General features: G+C 37.8%; 1 protein-coding gene across 2 annotated transcripts in view; it reads left to right on the top strand.

The window, feature by feature from the left end:
• CSMD3 (CUB and Sushi multiple domains 3) overlaps positions 1-21712 on the top strand; it is a 1383361-nt gene that overhangs the window by 1120294 nt on the left and 241355 nt on the right. The window lies entirely within an intron of this gene.

Raw genomic sequence — 21712 nt, forward strand, 5'->3', positions numbered from 1 at the left:
TAAGTTTCAGTAACATAATATCAGATGAAAGTTGTCAGATCTGCTACAGCTATAGTTAGTACAAGACCAGTGCATCAAATTCAGAGTGCTGAAGGATCTGACAATGATCATGGCCAGGAAAATATCACATATCTTAGAAAAAGTCTTAGGGAAAAATATAATTCAAAAAGAGACTAAATATTTTTAAGATTAAGACAGTTAAAAAGACACCTGAAATAGAAACATCATCCTCAAATGGGGATAGGGAACTTGCTAAGCAGTTAACCACAGTAAATAAGCAGTTCTTTATAATGATTTTGAAGAGATGATCTAGTGGACAAAAGAAGGGAAACTGCGAGAGTCCCCAATTAACAATGAAACAAGTTTTAATCATAGTGGTTCAGAAATTCATGAATACATATTTCTGGATGAATAGCTGGGGGAATTTATAAAATAACGTGTATTTACTACTGTGATTTCAGTGGAACAAGAAAAACCAGCAACTCCGATCTGTTGATTAAAAGTTTGGATTTTTGGTGTCTAATGCACATGGTTGTTTTTCTTAGTCATTTAATGTATTCACCTATGAGAATTTTATATATATATATATATATATATATATATATATATATATATATATATGTTATTTCTAACTAGCACAAGTCATTTAACCTCTCTAAGCTTGTTCTTTGTCTTCATTCACTTCAGTCATATCTGACTCTTTGTGACCCCACGGACTGTAGCCAGCTAGCCTCCTCTATCTATGGGATTTCCCAGGCAAGAATACTGGAGTGGGTTGCCGTTTCCTCCTCCTGGGCATCTTTCCCACCCAAGGATCAACCTGTGTCTCCTGCATCTCTTGCCTTGGCAGGGGGGGCTCTTGACCACTGAGCCACTTGTGAAATTGTTGTCGCTCATATCTAAAAGAAGAATGCTTGAAATCCTTACTTCAAAATGTTTTAAGAAATTAAGAAAAGGTAGATATCTACTAAATAGTCATTGATGCTTTAGAACTGTGGTGTTAGAGAAGACTCTTGAGAGTCTCTTGGACTGCAATGAGATCAAACCAGTCAATCCTAAAGGAAATCAGTCCTGAATATTCATTGGAAGGACTGATGCTGAAGCTGAAACTCCAATACTTTGGCCACCTGATGCGAGGAACTGACTCATTGGAAAAGACCCTGATGCTGGGAAAGATTGAAGGCAGGAGAAGAAGGGGACAACAGAGGATGAGATGGTTGGATGGCATCACCAACTTGATGGACATGAGTTTGAGCAAGCTCTGGGAGTTGATGAAGGACAGGGAATCCTGGTGTGCTGGAGTCCATGTGGTCACAAAGGTTCAGAAATGACTGAACTGACTGAACTGACTTGAGGTAATGATTTCATCTATTATAAGATAAAGGAAATAAAAAGGGAAGCAATTACTTTGGATTTAATCCTGCCAAAGAGGAAAAAAAATTGATGACATGAAATTTTATGAAAAATGAAGAGAAAGAGTGATTTATTTTCTTAGGATTTTTAGCCATACAAAAGGGAAATCCTTTTATAGGCAAAAAAAAAGCATACTAAACTTAGAAAAGCACTTTTCAGGGATTGAACCCAAGTCTCCTGCATTATAGGCAGATTCTTTACCATCTGAGCCACCAGGGGAGCATAGTGTTTATTGGCTAAATTGAATTTGGGGAAGAATACTCTCAAACCAAATGGTAGGAAACATTTGTACTGCCACTCAGTAATTTTATTAGTAATTTCATTTATTTGTCCGTAGAGCCCATTTTTAGCCTTATGATATGATATACATGTCAAATATAAACTAACAACCTTTTATGTATAAGCACTTCAAATCAGATAATAAATGCATTCTTCAAAAAAAATTACTGTCAATAATCATTAAGAAACCATGGAAAATTTGCAGCATCAGATATGGAAAAACTAAAAATTTGATGGAGAAAACTATAGATTAAAAAGCTGAGTGTTAATCACTGGAATAAATGATTAAATAGGTGAATTTCAGTGACTTAGATGGGAAAGGCTGGAGGACCAAAATATATACCATTCACAAAGAATATGCTCACCTAAGATAATCCTATTTATTTTCAACATTCCCAATGTTTCATGGGTCAATTATATCCTAATTAAGTATATTTCATATATTTGATTGAACAGTCATATCTACAGACAATTTGGAGGTAAGAACAGATCTGACTTCGTGTTCTCTTACTCTATGTATAACCTGAGGCAAGCTGAGCCTTGATTTTTAACTCTCGAAAGCCAGATAACAGTTGTTAATTCAATAGGTTATTGTGACGATTCAGTTATTAATCACAACACATAGTAAATCAGACCTAATAAACTTCCCAACAACTACTGGCATGTTAATACTTGTGATTTTTAACAGTGTTCCAAAAACCTGCATAGTGTTGGAAATCATGCACTGCACTTTGTGTTGTATGTTATGTTTTAGATGAACTAACCTTTTTGGTCATTTTAATATTAACTAAATGTAACTGATATTTTATATGAATACACATTCACTCCTTCCTGAAAATAGCACAGAAGTTGAGTATTTTAAAATTACTTAAGAGAGAACAATTTTTACCATCATTTAAGTTGGATAACAGCATCCACTGATCATAGAAAAAGCAAGAGAATAAAAATTTTTTAAAAACTACATATTTTTCACTGACTTACTAAAGCCTTTCACTGTGTGGATCACAACAAACTGGAAATTCTTGAAGAGATGGGAATACCACACCCCATACCCCACCTCGCACCTGTCTCCTGAGAAACCTGTATGCAGGATAAGAAGCAACAGTTAGCACCAGACATGGAAAAAAAGACTGGCTAGAAATTGGGAAAGGAGGCTGTCAAGGATGCATATTGTCACTTAGCTTATTTAACTTAGACGCAGAGTACATCATGTGGAATGCTGTCCTGGATAACTCACAAGCTGGAATCAAGATTGCCAGGAGAAATAACAACCTCACATATGCAGATGTTACTATTCTAATGACAGAAAGCAAAGAAAAACTAAAGAGCCTCTTGATGAAAGTGAAAGAGGAAAGTGAAAAAGCTGGCTTAAAACTCAACATTCAAAAAACTAAGATCATGTCATTCTATCTCATCACTTCATAGTGAATGGGGGAAAAGTGGAAACAATGAAGATTTTATTTTCTTGGACTCCAAAACCACTGAGGATGGTGACTGCAGTCATGAAATTAAAAGACATTTGCTCCTTGGAAGAAAAGCTATGACAAACCTAGACAGCATATTAAAAAAACAGAGACATCACTTTACACTCAAAGATCCATACAGTCAAAGCTATTGTTTCTCTAGTACTCATGTATGGATGTGAGAACTGGACCATAAAGAAGGCTGAGCTTCAAAGAACTGGTTTTTGACTTGTTGTTCTGGAGAAGACTCTTGAGAGTCCCGTGGACAGCAAGATCAAACCAGTCAATCCTAAAGGAAATCAACCCTGAATATTCATTGGAAGGACTGATCCTGAAGCTGAAGCTCCAATACTTTGGCTACCTCATTCAACAGCCAAATCACTGTAAAAGACCCTGATGCTAGGAAGGATTCAGGGCAGGGAGAGAAGTGGATGGCCGAGGACGAGATGGCAGATAGTATTTCTGACTCAATGGACATGAGTTTGAGCAAACTCCAGGAGATAATGACGGACAGAGTGTGTGCTGCTTCTCTGTTGCAAAGAGTTGGAAACAACTGAGCAACTGAACAACAACAAAGTTGGATATCACTAGACTTTTAGCCATAATACTAAGATATAAAAATCAATTTAAAGTTATTCAATACATGCTTTAAGCTATTAGACAAAAAAACTTAATACATCCCTGATAAAAATATAGTAATACTGGATAATTTCTTGTATACTAGAGAGGAAAGGAAAATCCAAATTTTAGAGCTAGATACTTTTAACTCTAAACAATGATTTAAAAACAAAGAAAAAGCCTGAGTCAACTGTGAGACCTTGTTTATTTTGCACATCTAAGCATGAGATAATATTGTGTAATTTGCAAAGTTGCTGGGGGAATTATATTAAATAACTTATTTAAAACATTTAGTCATATGGCTATTACTAAATATTATTTAGTCATAAACTAAGAAGAACTTAATAAATTTTAGTTTCTTTATCAGATTTTCATGTATCTATTTGTTTTCCCTCATGGTGATCATATACAGTAACTGGCTGACATTCAGATTTAATAAATTAATACCTCAAAAGTCAAAATTATTGTGTAATGCATGTGCAATAGAGCTAGAAGTGTTTGTTATTCATAACTATAAATTACTCTTAAGATAAATTTTGTATTTTCTAAGCAAAGTAAAATGTGCATATGATAACTAAGGAAATAATACCAAGATGCTTGCAATTTAAAGCAATGGAAATCAGTGTTCATCTGCTTTACCCTTTTCTAATCTCCTATTCCTCAGCTGAGCTTTCTGATAATTTCTGTTTCTAATTGCTCTGGTGGCTCTCTCTGTATAACATGAAGCTCTGTTGCTTGATTTACCAGCATTAGATAATATCTATTGATTTTCTGATACAAAAGATAAATAGTTATGTCACATCCACAGCCTCTGTCTTCAGTGTTTCAGAGTTATGTTATTTTTGGTTATTCCAGTAGTTGCCTTTGTCACATGTAAATTTGTTTATGCCTTTATTTGTAATTTCATCAGTGTTTGAGAATTAGGTTGCCAGTATTTTCTGCTTTACATGTTCAGTCTTACCCTATAATAGAAATCCTAACTAAAGTATCTGATAATGGAGGCAGGAGATTTTGACTGATTGGTAGACTTTGTTGCAGAGTACATGAGTAGGGGGTTGGCTATTAGACTATGATCTTTAAGTGCCAAAATAAGGAAAGATAAATTGATTGATTGATTGTTTGTAATGTTGACTTAGTCTCACCCTGGAGCAATGTAAATTCATGAAGTCTTGAGCTTCATATTACTCCTTTTCATGTAAGAGACATTAATTTATGTTAGAAGGGTCTTAGTAAATATTTTCTTCACCTGATCTGAACCCTAAGAATTTACAAAGTTTTTCTATTTAGGAAAAGATTTTATCATGGTTCAGGATTAAGCATACATTTTAAATCTGAAGAAAATATTTTTTAGAGCTTATATTGGACACTGGGAGATTGTATTTGTCAGAAGTAGATCCAAAATGATAGCATCCTGTGGTAAGTCCTCAGAAATGAGAAATCCTGCAGTTTATCTCATGAGAGCGTCACATATATTAAATTATGGCAAAACAGGATATCTGTACCTGCAGTTCACTTAGTGATCCAAAAAAACTTGTGCTGGGAAAATAATTTTTTCCCTTCTTATTTTTCATTCTTTACTGAAACTCTGAGATGTTTTATCTATAGACATACTGGATTAAAATAGAAATTAAATTATATCATTCTTATCCATGATCTAATTCAATGTTAAATAAAAGTATTAAAACACAAATGGTAACAGAATCTATATTGTCTCTTAATATTCGTTACTTGATTTATTTCACCTAATGGTATGTCATTTCTTTATGTAAATATATCTCTACCCTGATCTAGAGCACCAGTCATCTCTTGCCACCTAATTCTCTTCTAACTAGTTTCTCTCATTTCTTTGTTTCTGCATACCATCTCCTTTGAACACAGTAATCTTTAAACCATATGTTAGATTATGTCACATAATTACTCAAAATCCATCCAGTACTTCCTAAATCTGGATAAATGCCAAATATCCTATACTATGAAGCTCTACTTAATCTGCCCATATACACCCTGACCTCTCTAAATATTTTCCCTTTTTACTTTACTGTTTGAACCACACTGGCCTCCTGGAGGGTTCTTCAAAACACTCATCACACTTCTACCTCAGGGCTTTTGCACTTGTTGTCCTTTCTCTTTAAATCTTTTTCTCCAGCTCTCTTGCTGACTAGCTATCTCACTTCTTGTAGGTTATGATCACTTGTCTTTTTAATAGAAAAACCATTTCTATTCACTTCCCCCTGCTCCCCAAAGTTCCCAGGATGAAATCAATATATCTAAAATTGAAACAGTATCCTGGATAAAGATATCTCTGATGTATGCCTCATTAAATTTGGAATACTGGCTACAGCACAGTACTATAATTTTGTTAGATGATTTATTGATTGAGGTATAGTTGACATATAACATTAAACTAGTTTCAAGTGTACAAAATTATGATTTGATATTTATATGTATTGCCAAATGATCACTGTAGTAAGTCCAGTTAATATCTGTCACCATATATAGTTATAGTTTTTTTTCTTTCAGTGAAGACTTTTAAGATCTATTCTCTAAGCAGAGTTTAAGTATGCAATGCAGTATTATTAATTATAGTCACCATGCTCTACATTGCCATGACTTTTTACTCTGTAACTAAACCAACACAATATTCTTGATCTTGTGTAATGCTGTAGCATACAGTAAGCATCCAAATGATACATAATTATAATAACAATACCCTAAGAATAAACATATTTGAACTATTAAAGAATCACTAGCTTGCCACTTATTCTAAAGACAGAGTATCATTCATTCCTTTTGCTCAGGTGCTCAGGTATATCAATTATACCTAGTTCTGTAGTATTAATAACTATTAGGTATAAAGATATGAATTCAATATTGTCCTTGTCCCTGAAGAGTTTGCAGTCTGATGAGATACAGACAGATAAGGTGCATTGCTCAATATATTAATAAAACAGTCTTGTGAGCACTGTGTGGAAGTTACCCCATGGACTGTAACCCACCAGGCTCCTCTGTCCATGGAATTTCCCAGGCAAGAATACTGGAGTGGGTTGCCATTTCCTTCTCCAGGGATCTTCCCGGCCCAAGGATTGAACCCAAGATGCCTGTGTCTCCTACATTGGCAGGTGGCTTCTTTACCACTAGGGCTGCTGGGGAAGCCCAAAAATGTAGAAGAAAGAGTAAACAGAATACTGGTAGAATTTCAAGCAACTCTATAGGCAAAGTGCCATGGGAAGGAGGACTGTTGGGAATCTTGTGTTGCTCAGAGTTTGAAGTTTTATATACATCATTTTATACTTCACCACAACTCTTAGAACTGGGAATACTAAAATTCTTATTTTTATAGATTAGAGACCAAAACAAAGAGAATTAAAGTAGCTACTCAGTCATACTTGCCCAGCAGTCTTATTTAAGAGTCCATTTTCTTAATCACTGTCCTATAGGTAGGCTGGGTAATGCAATGACCTTTTTATTGATCTTTTTATAACCCTCAAGGCTAAGGCCTGGTTCTTAATCAAAAATTTAGTTGATTAAATGTTTCATGAAGGAATACATGGCACCAAAAATAAGAATGAGATTTTGGATTCCCTACTTACTTCTGTAATCTTCCTGTAGGCTAGGTATGAGAATTAAGAAAACAGTTTTTGTTTGTTTGCTTTTTTTTTTTTACCAATAACTGGTAAAAGTGTTTACTTGAAATGGGTTTTACATTTCATTTGAAATACAACTTTGCACTGAAAGCACATGCCTTAATAAATATAGTCAGTGTTAATTCTTGATTCATGTTGAAGTATGGCAAAACCAATACAATATTGTAAAGTAATTCACCTCCAGTTAAAATAAATAAATTTATATTAAATAAACAAATAAAAGTAAAAAAGAAATCTACAATGTTATTTTTAATGCCTTTGTTTCACTCATGTTAATATAAGTCTTGGATTCTGGAAAAAAAATTAATTCAATCAGCACTGACCTGTAAGATTGATCAAAGTGTATAAACACAACTATGGTAAACTTAGACATTCAGTAGTCATCTGAAACCATTGTTTGTTCAACTTCCAACTCTTAATACATATGAAATCATAAAACCTTTTGAAAGGAAAGCCCTCTTACTCTAGCAACTGAAGATAAAGTTTTAAAAGAAAAAAATAAAAAAGTTCATTGTATGATCATAGCTTTCCAACTTTAGAGTTATATTTCATTAGTAACCTGATATAATCTACTTTTAATTAAATCATATTGTTTTTGTATGAAGAATTAAATAATTAAATCTTTATTCTATATCTTCTGTTTAAATGGCATGATTTACCTTGGGTTAATTCCTTTTTTCAAATCTCCTTGAAGTTTGCAAAATTTCCTGTTATAAATGCTTTTAGAGATTGTCTAATCTAATATACTAAGCCATTTAGCATTTGATGTCATTTGAGTACATGATATAATTGAGATTCATAGGACAAAGGCCTAGTGGTAAAGTACTTTCAAGTATCATCAAATATTTTCCTTTAGTCAGCTACACATAGGAATTTTGTTTACAGACATAATGCATAGATTATTTGTCAGAATCATGTGTAATTTCTGTATTGAAAAAAATATATATGGTGATATTGGGATAAAACCAAAGCATGTTTTGTTTTCATAGGATAGGAGGAAATATATTTGAATGGAAATGGGAAGGGAAGCTGACGTTATTGAGCACCTGCTAGTTTCCAGGCACTCTTACATACATTATCACTCCATTTGGCCTCCTGCATGTTCCTTTAGAGAATCTTTCAGTTCAGTTCAGTTGCTCAGTCATGTCTCACTCTTTGCAACCCCATGAAGCACAGCACACCAGGCCTCCCGGTCCATCACCAACTCCTGGAGTCCACCCAATCCCATGTCCATTGAATCGGTGATGCCATCCAACCATCTCATTCTCTGTCGTTCCTTTCTCCTCCTGCCGTCAATCTTTCCCAGCATGGGGGTCTTTTCCAATGAGTCAGCTCTTCACATCAGGTGGCCAAAGTATTGGAGTTTCAGCTTCAGTCCTTCCAATGAACACCTAAGACTGATCTCCTTTAGGATGGACTGGTTGAATCTCCTTGCAGTCCAAGGGACTCTCAAGAGTCTTCTCCAACACCACAGTTCAAAAGCATCAATTCTTTGGCACTCAGTTTTCTTTAGAGTCCAACTCTCACATCCATACATGACCACAGGAAAAGCCATAGCCTTGACTAGACAGAGCTTTGTTGGCAAAGTAACATCTCTGCTTTTTTAATATGCTGTTTGGGTTGGTCATAACTTTCCTTCCAAGGCGTAAGCGTCCTTTAATTTCATGGCTGCAATCACCATCTGCAGTGATTTTGGAGCCCAGAAAAATAAAGTCGGCCACTGTTTCCACTGCTTCCCCATCTATTTCCCATGTGATGGGACCGAATGCCATGATCTTCGTTTTCTGAATGTTGAGCTTTAAGCCAACTTTTTTACTCTCCTCTTTCACTTTCATCAAGAGGCTCTTTAGTTCTTAACTTTCTGTCATAAGGGTGGTGTCATCTGTATATCTGAAGTTATTGATATTTCTCCCAGCAGTCTTGATTCCAGCTTGTGATTCATCCAGCCCAGCATTTCTCATGATGTACTCTGCATATAAGTTAAATAAGCAGGGTGACAATATACAGCCTTGACGTACTCCTTTTTATATTAGGAAGCAGTCTATTGTTCCATGTCCAGTTCTAACTGTTGCTTCCTGACCTGCATACAGATTTCTCAGGAGGCAGGTCAGGTGGTCTGGTATTCCCATCTCTCTCAGAATTTTCCACAGTTTATTGTGATCCACACAGTCAAAGAGAATCTTTAACACTGTAATAAGTAAATTCTTGCTCCTTTGGATTCTGGAGCATACCAAATAGAGTCGCTGTTATGACAAGCAATTCAATTGCCAATCAATATCTATAATTCAAAGCACATTTTCTTGTGACCACAGACTTGGATTTCATATTTAAACCATTTTTATTTTCCCTGGTTTTGATATCTCAGTCACTACACAACATCTCCAGATAGGTAGTTGCATAGCCTCTCATCATGTTAAGATGCCCTCCTTCACTACATTTAGGACTGTATGTATGTAGGGCTTCCCAGGCGGCTCAGTGCTAAAGAATTTGCTTGCCAATGCGAGAGACGTGGGTCCAATTCCTGGGCCAGGAAGATCCCCCAGAGAAGGAAATGGAAACCTACACCAGAATTCTTGCCAGGGAAATCCCATGGACAGAGGAGCCTGGCTGGCTACAGTCCTTGGGGTCACAAAAGAATCAGACACAACTCAGAAACTAATACCACACACAGTGTATATTTAAGTCAGACTTCAAACATGTCATCCTAGAATGTATTGCCAGTATCTGCAGAAAAGAAAAAATTATACAGAAAATTGTATCAATCAATTCTCTCCTTACAGGTGAGGAAACAAAAGCATTTAACACTAACTATTAGAATTCATACACGTATGCATGCTAAGTAACTTCAGTCATGTCTGACTCTTTCAATCCAATGGACTGTAGCCCACCAGGCTCCTCTCTCCATGGAATTCTCCAGGCAAGAATACTGGAGTGGGTTGCCATGCCCTCCTCCAGGGGATCTTCCTGACCCAGGGATCGATCAAACCCATGCCACTTATGTCCCCTGCATTGGCAGTTGGTTCTTTACTTCTAGCACCACCTGGTAAGTCCTTACAAGTCATGGTGAGATTCAAATTGTATTAATGTAATGGGACAGATTGGACATGGCTGAGCAACTAACACGCACACTAGGACACAAGATCTAAAGATAGCTAATTCTGTACTTCTACTGGGGAAACAGGAATGCTACTAACAAAGTTCATTGCACAAAACCTGGAAGAGAAAGAAAGCAATTTTATTATTGAATAAGCATATCTGGAGTGCAATGCTTGTTACAGGCAGTTTGTGAAAGACACCATAAAGACCAGACAGAATCTCACACAAATGTATACAGTTAAAAAAAGAACAAGTAACACTTCTTTTGTCTCATTCAGTGGAAATTGGTATGCTTTTTCTCATGCATACCTTGTGAGTAATCTTGTAAAAACCCTGAGTTAATTTCAGAAGTACGTTTTTACAGTTTCAAAGGTCAGATAGCTGGAAGCTTTAACTGTAAAATCAAAAGGTTGATCTACTGTGTTTTCAAGGGAGCCCTCTAAGAGAGAGGCAAAGAAGATTGCTGCTTCCCTGCACTTTGTTAAACACAGAAAATTTCATTTCATATGTATACTTTAACCAGTGAGACATTCACTCCTATATTCCTAGGGAGATATATACATAAAAGACAACAAAATAGAGTTCTCTGAGCAACAGGGAATATGATTCCTAACCCCAAAACACATCAACTGAACTATATTGAGCCACATAGGAGAGTTACTGAGTAAATCTGAACCATATTTAGGCTATGGTTTAAATAGCTTCAAGAATATGTCAACCTTAGGGCTTCGCTGATAGCTCAGTTGGTAAAGAATCTGCCTGCAATGCAGGAGACCCCAGTTTGATCCCTAGGTAAGGAAGATTCGCTGGAGAAGGAATAGACTGCCCACTCCAGTATTCTGGCCTGGAGAGTTCCATGGACTGTATAGTCCATGGGGTTGCAAAGAGTCAGACACGACTAAGTGACTTTCACTTATGTCAACCTTAAGAGGAAGTCTTTCTCCCAAAATTTCAAACCTGAATTTTAGGACCTCTCTGATGCTGGAAAGAATTTATTGATCCTCCTAGGAAAGAAAGCAAAAGAGCAGGAAAGAAAGGGTCCTGCAATGCAACTAGTATTTTTCAGGTCTTCTTAGGTCAAAGCAACAATCTCTGAGTCAGTCTTTCTTAAGGAAATGAGTAAACAGAAAATGACAAGGACAGGTGATTTGGGAGGAATCTAATTAGAATAGAATTCCCTTCTATGTGTATGTGTGTCTGATGAAGCCTATGGACCTTAGAGTCATTTTTTTATTTTTTTAATATTTTTTTTTAATTTTCTATTGGGGTATAGCCAGTTAACAATAATATGATAGTTTCAGGTGGGTGGTGAAGGGACTTAATCATACATACGCGTGTATCCATTCTCCCCCAAACTCCACTCCCCTACAGGCTGCCACATAACACTGAGAAGAGTTCCCTGTGCTATACAATAGGCCCTTATTGGTTATTCATTTTAAATGTATTAGTGTGGTACATGGCCATCCCAAATTCCCTCACTATCCCTTCCCCTATGCTTCCCCCTGGCAACCATATAAGTTCATTCTGTAAGCCTGTGAGTCTCTTTCTGTTTTGTAAGTTAGTTCATTTATATCATTTCTTTTTAGATTCCACATATAAGGGATGCCATATGATATTTCTCCCCCTCCATTTGATTTACTTCACTCAGTATGACAATCTCTAGGTCTGTGTTGCTGCGAATGGCATTATTTCATTCTTTTTAATGACTAAGTGGTATGCCATTGTCTATACGTACCACATCATCTTTATCCATTCTTCTGTTGATGAACATTAAGTTGCTTCCATGTCTCGGCTATCATAAACAGTGCTTTAATGAACATTGGGGTGCAGATTATGTTTTTCTCTGAATATATGCCCACGAGTGGGATTATAGGGTGGTCATATGACAGCTCTATTTTTAAAGGAACCTCCATTGTGTTCTCCATAGTGACTGTACCAATCTGCGTTCCCACCAGCAGTGTAGAAGGGTTCCCTTCTCTCTACACCCTCTCCAGCATTAGTTGTTTGTGAATTTTTTGATGATAGACATTTTGGCTGGTGATATCTCATCATCCTTTTAAACACACAAAGTAAAATAATGCACATAGGCTTGGAAGAGAAACCAATAATATTGAAATATAGTTATCAAAGTACTGTAATAAAAAACTTTTATGTAATACTATATATACTTAATTAATGCCTAACTTGGAAGTTCCAGTTTCAAGTAATTTTTAGTAGTGAGAAGAATAAACAATATTTTGAGGTATCTGCAACAATTTTAGGTGATATAAAATATCTCTGATTTCTTTTGTCAACAAAGTCCCAGTTACTTCTGTTGCTAACATACTTTGTTGCTTACATTCAAAAGTAAAGGAAATGCTAAAATTTACTTATAAAAAATTAGCTAGAATCTAATGAAAATATCCACAACTTTGGCTCCATCCCTTCATTCTTTATGGAGTTATTTCTCCACTGATTTCCAGTAGCATATTGGGCACCTACTGACCTGGGAATTCCTCTTTCAGTATCCTATCATTTTGCCTTTTCATGCTGTTCATACTGTTCGTGGGGTTCTCATGGCAAGAATACTGAAGTGGTTTCCATTCTCCAGTGGACCACATTGTGTCAGACTTGTCCACCATGACCCGCCCATCTTGGGTGGCCCCATGGGCATGGCTTAGTTTCATTGAGTTAGACAAAGCTGTGGTCCTAGTGTGATTAGATTGACTAGTTTTCTGTGAGTATGGTTTCAGTGTGTCTGCCCTCTGATGCTCTCTGGCAACACCTACCTTCTTATTTGGGTTTCTCTTACCTTAGACGTGGGGTTCCTCTTCACGGCTGCTCCAGCAAAGCACAGCGACTGCTCCTTACCTTGGACGAGGGGTATCTCCTCACCTTGGACGAGGGGTATCTCCTCATGGCCACCCCTCCTGACCTTGAACGTGGAATAGCTTCCCTTGGCCCTCCTGCGCCCACACAGCCACAGCTCCTTGGCATGGGGTTGATCCTTCCAGCCACCACCCCTGGCCTTGGATGGAGGATAGCTGCTCCTGGCCGCTGCCCCAACCTCAGACTTGGGGTAGCTCCTCTCTGCTGCTCCTGCACTGTCGCATCCTGGCACTCTTGGCCGCCACCCCTGACCTCAGACGTGGTGTAGCTCCTCTCTGCTGTTCCTGCACCGTCTCAGCCTGGCACTCTCAGCTGTGCCCCTGACCTCAGACGTGAGGTAGCTCCTCTTGCCCGTGCTCTGTGTGCCATCACAGCCGCCCGCGTTCTGTGCCCCATTGCAGCATAAATCTGGAATGTCAGGTCCATGAATCAAGGCAAATTGAAAGTGGTCAAATAGGAGATGGCAAGAGTGAATGTTAACATTCTAGGAATCAGCGAACTAAAAGCAACTGGAATGAGTGAATTTAACTCAGATGACCATTATATCTACTACTGCAGGCAGGAATACCTTAGAAGAAATGGAGTAGCCATCTTGGTAAACAAAAGAGTCTGAAATGAAGTACTTGGAGGCAATCTCAAAAATGACAGAATGATCTCTGTTCGTTTCCAAGTCAAACCATTCAATATCACAGTAATCCAAGTCTATGCCCCAACCAGTAATGGTGAAGAAGCTGAAGTTGAATGGTTTTATGAAGACCTACAAGACCTTTTAGAACTAACACACAAAAAATATATCCTTCATTATAGGAGGCTGGAATGCAAAACTAAGAAGTCAAGAAACACCTGGAGTAACAGGCAAATTTGGCCTTGGAATACAGAATGAAGCAGGGCAAAGACTAATAGAGTTTTGCCAAAAAAATGCAGTGGTCATAGCAAACACCCTCTTCCAACAACACAGGAGAAGACTTTACACATGGACATCACCAGATGGTCAACAACGGAATCAGATTGATTGTATTATTTATAGCCAAAGATGGAAAAGCTCTATACAGTCAACAAAAACAAGACCAGGAGCTGACTGTGGCTCAGATCATGAACTCCTTATTACCAAATTCAGACTCAAATTGAAGAAAGTAGGGAAAAACACTAGACCATTCAGGTATGACCTAAATCATATCCCTTATGATTATATAGTGGAAGTGAGAAGTAGATTTAAGGGACTAGATCTGATAGATAGAGTTCCTGATGAACTATGGAATGAGGTTCATGACATTGTAGAGGAGACAGCGATCAAGACCATCCCCATGGAAAAGAAATGCAGAAAAGCAAAATGGCTGTCTGGGGAGGGCTTAATAATAGCTGTGAAAAGAAGAGAAGTGAAAAGCAAAGGAGAAAAGGAAAGATATAAGCATCTGAATGCAGAGTTCCAAAGAATAGCAAGAAGAGATAAGAAAGCCTTCCTCAGCAATCAATGCAAAGAAATAGAGGAAGACAACAGAATGGGAAAGACTAGAGATCTCTTCAAGAAAACTAGAGATACCATGGGAACATTTCATACAAAGATAGGCTCGATAAAGGACAGAAATGGTATGGACCTAACAGATGCAAAAGATATTAAGAAGAGGTGACAGGAATACACAGAAGAACTGTACAAAAAAGAGCTTCACGACCAAGATAATCATGATGGTGTGATCACTCACCTAGAGCCAGACATCCTGGAATGTGAAGTCAAGTGGGCCTTGGAAAGCATCACTACAAACAAAGCTAGTGGAGGTGAACAGAATTCCAGTTGAGCTATTTCAAATCCTGAAAGATGATGCTGTGAAAGTGCTGCACTCAATATGCCAGCAAATTTGGAAAACTCAGCAGTGGCTACAGGACTGGAAAAGGTCAGTTATCATTCCAATCCCAAAGAAAGACAATGCCAAAGAATGCTCAAACTACCGCACAATTGCACTCATCTCACACGCTAGTAAAGTAATGCTCAAAATTCTCCAAGCCAGGCTTCAGCAATACATGAACCATGAACTTGCAGATGTTCAAGCTGGTTTTAGAAAAGGCAGAGAAACCAGAGATCAAATTGCCAACATCTGCTGGATCATGGAAAAAGCAAGAGAGTTCCAGAAAAATATCTATTTCTGCTTTATTGACTAACTCAAGCCTTTGACTGTGTGGATCACAATAAACTGTGGAAAATTCTGAAAGAGATGGGAATACAAGACCACCTGACCTCCCTCTTGTGAAACCTATATGCAGATCAGGATGCAACAGTTAGAACTGGACATGGAACAACAGACTGGTTCCAAATAGGAAAAGGAGTACGTCAAGACTGTATACTGTCACCATACTTATTTAACTTATATGCAGGGTACATCATGAGAGTGCTTGGGCTGGAAGAAGCACAAGCTGGACTCAGGATTTCTGGGAGGAGAAATATCAATAACCTCAGATATGTAGATGATACCACCCTTATGGCAGAAAGTGAAGAGGAACTAAAAAGCCTCTTGATGAAAGTGAAAGAGGAGAGTGAAAAAGTTGGCTTAAAGCTCAACATTCAGAAAACAAAGATCATGGCATTTGGTCCCACCATTTCATGGAAAATAGATGGGGAAACAGTGTCAAACTTTATTTCTTAGGGCTCCAAAATCACTGCAGATGGTGATTGCAGCCATGAAGTTAAAAGATACTTACTCCTTGGAAGGAAAGTTATGACTAACCTAGATAGCATGTTGAAAAGCAGAGCCATTACTTTGACAGCAAAGGTCCATCTAGTCAAGGCTTTGGTTTTTCCAGTGGTCATGTATGTATGTGAGAGTCGGACTGTGAAGAAAGCTAAGCACCAAAGAATTGATGCTTTTGAACTGTGGTGTTGGAGAAGACTCTTGAGAGTCCCTTGGACTGCAAGGAAATCCAGCCAGTCCATTCTGAAGGAGATCAGCCCTGGTGTTTCTTTGGAAGGAATGATGCTGAAGCTGAAACTCCAGTACTTTGGCCACCTCATGCGAAGAGTTGACTCATTGGAAGACTCTGATGCTGAGAGAGATTGGAGGCAGGAGGAGAAGGGGACAACAGAGGGTGAGATGGCTGGATGGCATCACTGACTCGATGGACGTGATTTGAGTGAACTCCGGGAGATGGTGATGGACAGGGAGGCCTGGCGTGCTGCAATTCATGGGGTTTCAAGGAGTCGGACATGACTGAGCGACTGAACTGATGAACTGAACGAAAATAGACATTTTTCCCCATTAATTTATGAAACAAGGCAAAGAAACCCCTGAATTATAAGAACAAAAAAGGATTATCTGACAATTCCTATTCCCTTTCACTTGTAGTGTTGGCTCTTGTTTCCCCCCAGATTTCTAAAGGATAAAGAATCCAGAGTATTCGAGGACATCACCCACACTATCAATAGCTGAGCACAGGAAAGCCCCCCAACCCATGAGCAGACAGCTGAATGGAAGATGTAGGTCCCTATTTTGGGATGGAGAACTTTACTCTTTATCCTTAGGGAAAATTAAAAGGAGAGGAAAATGAAAACAAATAACTATTTGTGGAGGGCAAAATGACCTGGGCAGGACCGCTAAAGGCATCCCTGTTTCTCTTAAGTGAAGAGTAACAGAAACACCAGAGAAGTTTCTCCTGCCTTTTTTCAAAGCTTTGTATTCCTTCTGAGGTTGAGGATGTTAGTCTGTCCTCCTAAGGCATTCATGAAAGCCTCATTATAGCACTTCCAGGAGATTCTGGAGTAGGTCAGGAGAGTTTCTTAATTCATTTCATTTAAGACTACATCATATGCCAAATGGAGCAGACACTTTGTGTTCCAGTTCCAGTTTGAATTTTCCCCTCTTCCAGGCCTACTCAGTCAGTAAATAATGAAGCTGGAAATCAAAACTACACCTCTCTGATACTAAAACTTTGGTTGCATTTATTGTGATACCCTAAGCAAAGAGTTTTGAAAAATCTCTGAGTTTTGCATTCTGTGCGTTTAGTCAACAGCAAGATATTAATATAATGTATGTTTTACTTTTCCTAACATTCCCAGCATACATTTATTAGAAGCCCATTATATACACAGACTATGCCAGGCTCCAGAGGTAGCAACAGTGTGCAAAAACTACATGGAAACTTTAACTTAAGAGGTCATAGAGTCAAGAGATAGAAATAGATGTTATACAAATAAATATATAATTACAAGTTGCTATGCTACTGCTAAGTCACTTCAGTCGTGTCTGACTCTGTGCAGCCCCATAGACGGCAGCCCACCAGGCTCCCCCATCCCTGGGATTCTCCAAGCAAGAACACTGGAGTGGGCTGCCATTTCTTTCTCCAATGTATGAAAGTGAAAAGTGAAAGCAAAGTCGCTCAGTCGTGTCTGACTCTTGGCGACCCCATGGACTGCAGCCTACCAGGCTCCTCCATCCATGGGATTTATGAATGTCATGAAATTAATTTATGAAAAACCCTGCATGATGGGGCTTCTAAAAGGAAAACAGGAACAAAACTTTCTTAAGAAAGCTGCGTTTGAGAGATGATCAGATAGGAGTTAAAAAATTGCTACAGGTTTTTTTTTTTTTTTCCCCTCTCTCTAAACTTACATATCTTGGGCTAATATGATAGCTGTTTTAAGTAATATTTTAATAATGAAAGGGACTATAATTGGTAAAAATTGAGTGAGAAGTATGAAACTAAGCAACGAAAAGGGATCATAGTTTTTAAAATGCACCAATAATTCAATTAAAATCATTTTAAAAGCTTGCCTTCCTGTACATAGTTTCCTACAAAATCATTTATTAATGATTTCTAGGGTCTTGGGAGTGGAGGAAATGAGGAGTGACTGCTGATAAGCATAGGAATTCTTTTGGGGTGACAAAAATATTCTGAAATTAGTTAGTGGGGTTGGTTACATAACTTTGTGAATATACTAAAAAGACAATTGTACACTTTGAAAGGGTGAATTTTATAGTATGAATTATATCTCAATCTTGAAAATTAGGTTAAAAATTAGTGACATAGGTATCACTCAGGAGCTGCTGACACCCACAAGACCATTGGTTTTAGTAGAATTTATGTGTGGTAACATGGAAAAGCTATCAAAGGAGCATATCTAGTCATAGACCTTTGTCATACAATGAATTCTTCTTTTTCTAAGCATGTACTCTTAATGGAGAACACAGCTCTCAGAGCACTGAAGACTTAAGAGAATGCCTTCCTAGCCAGCAAAAACAAATGAATGAATCTAGGCAATTAGTGAGGTGACAGATGTAGAAGCTCATATTGCACTAAGTTGAATTGCTGAGCCATTGAAATGATTTATAAGCCACTGACTATAACATTAAAATGGATTTTTTTTTCAGTGTTCAACAGGAATGTGTAATTAGAACACTAATTCACAAGTTATAAAGACTGATTTTTCTTCTCAGTGAATATATGAAGTAATAGAAAACTTGTAGCAATATTATCCTTAGTTTTCCAGATACATGATGTGAATGTGTCAGAAATAGTGCAGAGGAAAATAAAGAGTAAAATAAATGTGACTTAGACCAATAGTTTATAATTTAAAAGAATATTTATTACCATTATGATAAAATAGCTTTATGGGAGGTTTATTATCTAAGGCAGATAAACAAAATGAGGTTTGTATACTTATGTAGGAAACATGAAGAGGCCCATGAAATGAATGGCTGACTAGTTAGGTATTTTTAGTAAGATCAAAGAAGAGAAAAAAAAAATAGTAATTTTAATCTTAAAGTCAATACTGAGAATAATACTGTCTCTATTATAAATTCATATGACAGAGAGTCATGAAAGCCTTTCTCTTTAAGAAAAAAAAAGACTCCAAGGGAGATACAGCTTTCAAATACGCTCTATATCAGGATTTATGATTTGTGACATTCAGTTTAGTTCACTCACTCAGTCGTGTCTGACTCTTTGCGACCCCATGGACTGCAGCACACCAGGCCTCCCTGTCCATCACCAACTCCCAGAGTTTACCTAAACTCATCTCCATTGAATCGGTTATGCCATCCAACCATCTCATCCTCTGTCATCCCCTTCTCCTCCCGCCTTCAATCTTTCCCAGCTTCAGGGTCTTTTCAAAGAGTCAGTTCTCACAAAGGTGGCGAAAGTATTGGAGTTTCAGCTTCAACATCAGTCCTTCCAACGAACACTAAGGACTGATCTGCTTTAGGATGGACTGATTGGATCTCTTTGCAGTCCAAGGAACTCTCAAAAGTCTTCTCCAACACCACAGTTCAAAAGTATCCATTCTTTGGTGTTCAGCTTTCTTTAACTCTCATATCCATAGGTGACTACTGGAAAAACCATAGCCTTGACTAGATAGACATTGGTTGGCAAGGTAATGTTTCTGCTTTTTAATATACTAAGTTGGTCATAACTTTCCTTCCAAGGAGTGAAGGTCTTTAATTTCATGGCTGCAGTCACCATCTGCAGTGATTTTGGAGCCCAGAAAAATAAACTCAGCCACTGTTTCCACTGTTTCCCCATCTATTTGCCATGAAGTGATGGGACCAGAGGCTATGATCTTAATTTTCCAAATATTGAGCTTTAAGCCAGGTTTTTCACTCTCCTCTTTCACTTTCATCAAGAGGCTCTTTAGTTCTTCTTTACTTTCTGCCATAAAGGAGGTATCATATGCATATCTGAGGTTATTGATATTTCTCCTGGCAATCTTGTATCCAGATTGTGCTTCATCCAGCCCAGCATTTCTCAAGATGTACTCTGCATGTAAATTAAATAAGCAGGGTGACAAGATACAGCCTTGACGTACTCCTCTTCCTACTAAGAACCAGTCTGTTGTTCTACATTCAGTTCTAACTGTTGCTTCCTGACCTGCATACAGATTTCTCAAGAGGCAGGTCAGGTGGTCTTCCCGTCTCTTTCAGAATTTTCCACATTTTGTTGTGATCCACACAGTCAAAGGCTTTGGCATAGTCAATTAAGCAGAAATAGATGTTTTTCTGGAACTCTCTTGCTTTTTCCATGATCCAGACGATGTTGACAATTTGATCTCTGGTTCCTCTTCCTTTTCTAAAACCAGCTTGAACATCAAGAATTTCACATTCACATATTGCTAAAGCCTGACTTGGAGAATTTTAAACATTACTTACTAGCGTGTGAGATGAGTGAAATTGTGTGATAGTTTGAGCATTCTGTGGCATTGTCTTTCTTTGGGATTGGAATGAGAACTGACCTTTTCCAGTCCTGTGGCCACTGCTGAGTTTTCCAAATTTGCTGTCCTATTGAGTGCAGCACTTTCACAGCATCATCTTTCAGGATTTGAAATAGCTCCACTGGAATTCCGTCACCTCCACTAGCTTTGTTTGTAGTGATGCTTCCTAAGGCCCACTTGACTTCACATTCCAGGATGTCTGGCTCTAGGTGAGTGATCACACCATCCTGGTCATCTTGGTTGTTAAGATCTTTCTTGGACAGTTCTTCTTTGTATTCTTGAAACCTCTTCTAAATATCTTCTTCTATTAGTTCCATACCATTTCTGTCCTTTATTGTGCCCATCTTTGCATGAAATGTTCTCTTGGTATGTCTAATTTTCTTGGAGAGATCTCTAGTCTTTCCCATTCTATTGTTTTCCTCTATTTCTTGGCACTAATCACTGAGGAAGGCTTTCTTATCTCTCCTTGCTATTCTTTGGAACTCTGTATTCAAATTGGTGTACCTTTCCTTTTCTCCTTTCTTTTTCTTTTCTCTTCTTTTCACAGCTCTTTGTAAGGCCTCCTGAAAGAGTCATTTTGCATTTTTGCATTTCTTTTTCTTGGGGATGTTCTTGATTCCTGTCTTCTGTTCAATGTCACGAACTTCTATCCATAGTTCATCAGGCACTCTGTCTATCAGATCTAGTCCCTTTAATCTATTTCCCACTTCCGCTGTATAATAATAAGGGATATGATTTAGTTTCTTCAATTTAAGTCTGAATTTGGCAATAAGGAGTTCATGACCTGAGCCACAGTCAGCTCCTGGTCTTGTTTTTGCTGACTATATATAGCTTCTCCATCTTTGGCTGCAACGAATATAATCAAGTCTAATTTCGGTGTTGACCATCTGGTGATTGTCATGTGTAGAGTCTTCTGCTGTGTTGTTGGAGGAGGGTATTTGCTATTATCAGTGATTTCTCTTGGCAAACTCTATTAGCCTTTGCCCTGCTTCATTCTGTTCTCCAATGCCAAATTTGCCTGTTACTCCAGGTATTTCTTGACTTCCTACTTTTGCATTCCAGTCCCCTATAATGAAAAGGACATTGTTTTGGGGTGTTATTTCTAAAAGGTCTTGTAGGTCTTCATAGAACCATTCAACTTC

This window comes from Ovis canadensis, chromosome 9, assembly GCF_042477335.2.
Source record: "Ovis canadensis isolate MfBH-ARS-UI-01 breed Bighorn chromosome 9, ARS-UI_OviCan_v2, whole genome shotgun sequence".
In the NCBI taxonomy this organism is placed as follows: domain Eukaryota; kingdom Metazoa; phylum Chordata; class Mammalia; order Artiodactyla; family Bovidae; genus Ovis; species Ovis canadensis.